The following is a 1,643-nucleotide window of genomic DNA, read 5'->3' on the forward strand; positions in this document are numbered from 1 at the left end:
TCCTGTATTCTGTATTTTTTTTAAAAGAGCATTGGTTCAGATTACTGATCATACGTCATGGAGCATGTGTTGAATAATTCACAGAATAAACAAGCTAATCTAACTTCTTGGTCCCTGGCACCATTGTTGTAAATCATTTTAAAAATCACTTTATTCCTTACTTTCATGATTTGTACAGCTCTGTGGTCAAGTGAGATTGCTTTCAAATGCTTTAGAAGTGAAGTTTGACTTAACTTGCTCATGATTACAAACATCTATGCATGATTGAATACAGTGATTATAATACGTGGTTGCATCACTCAGGGGAGTACTGTATATAGCTTATAGAATTGTTTAACACACAGTTTTACAAAAGTTGTGATGTAGTAGAATCTTAAGAAATGTACATCCTCACATCAGTTTAAGATTAAGATCTGAGTCTGAAGAATGTTCAGCATATGCTTGTATTCACTGTCCTGCACAGTGAGATTAAAGAGATTTTAATAATGCAGCTGAAACTACAGTGAGACACGAGGAATCAAGCAGGCAACAGACATTTCAAGCTGATTGAGGTTAAGTGAGATAAATGCTCCAGTGACTCACTTGTGAACATGTTGGCAATGTGACCAGAGTTGTTGCTATTCCTAAATCCTGTTATATAACAGTTAGATAACAGGTGACATAAAAGGATTTTGTAAGTTGCTCATTGACACCATTTCAGCATGTTAGGTCAGCTGTTAGTTGAAGGCACACTGTTGAAGATGAAGAGTTAATTGTCTAAATCTAAACTTATGGTCGATATATTGTCCGGCCAAGTGCTAATGAAATCAATTTAGGTCAGGAAAACATTCCTCTGCGGTGGAAGTCTCCAAGGACAAAATGTGAATGCCACAGATGGACACAGAGTCCAGCAGACTGCAGTTTCAGGAGAAAGAGGACAGAGGGGCGGAGAGTGGTTTTGCAAGCATGTGTATGTGGACAAACAAGAGTAACAAGCCAAGAAAGAAAGAAAGAAAGAAAGAAAGAGTATTCAGGATAGACAGAAATATTGCATGAAGACACGGAGAGACAAACCAATTCTTTAATGGCGCATTTGTGGTAAATGTGGACATTTTCTACCCTCACAACTAAGTGACTACGTGGCTTCATCTTTACAAATGAACATGCTTTGACTTCAACGTGAGTCATAGTATATAATGGAAAACTGTAATCCGTCTTTAGCTGCAAACACAAAACAGTGTCCACATGGATTGTGTGGTTTTCTCACTGGTAACTCAGATGGAAAGACAGGTTAGTTCTCACTGCAGGTTTAAACTGGTCAGTGTTGTGTTTATTAAAAATTCACTGTCATGATGGTGACAATAGTCTCAGGATCAAATGATCTGCTGTAATGTCACTGGAAACAAGGACACTGTGAGATTATGACCTCAGAGCAGAGGTCACGTGGAATATCAGCCTGTCAGAAATCATGTTAAGTTGTGCTCATCTCTAAAATTGTTCTAATCTATTCTGACGTGGACAATAAGTGAACTAAATTGTATGTCTTTCTGGTCGCATATTGAAACACTACACTGAAAAGTGAAAACATACAAAGTGACACATTACCAAGGTATTAAGAATTCATTATGTCTGTATCAGTATCTCTATCACGTTTCACAGAAACT

This window comes from Solea solea, chromosome 14 (genome assembly GCF_958295425.1).
Source record: "Solea solea chromosome 14, fSolSol10.1, whole genome shotgun sequence".
In the NCBI taxonomy this organism is placed as follows: domain Eukaryota; kingdom Metazoa; phylum Chordata; class Actinopteri; order Pleuronectiformes; family Soleidae; genus Solea; species Solea solea.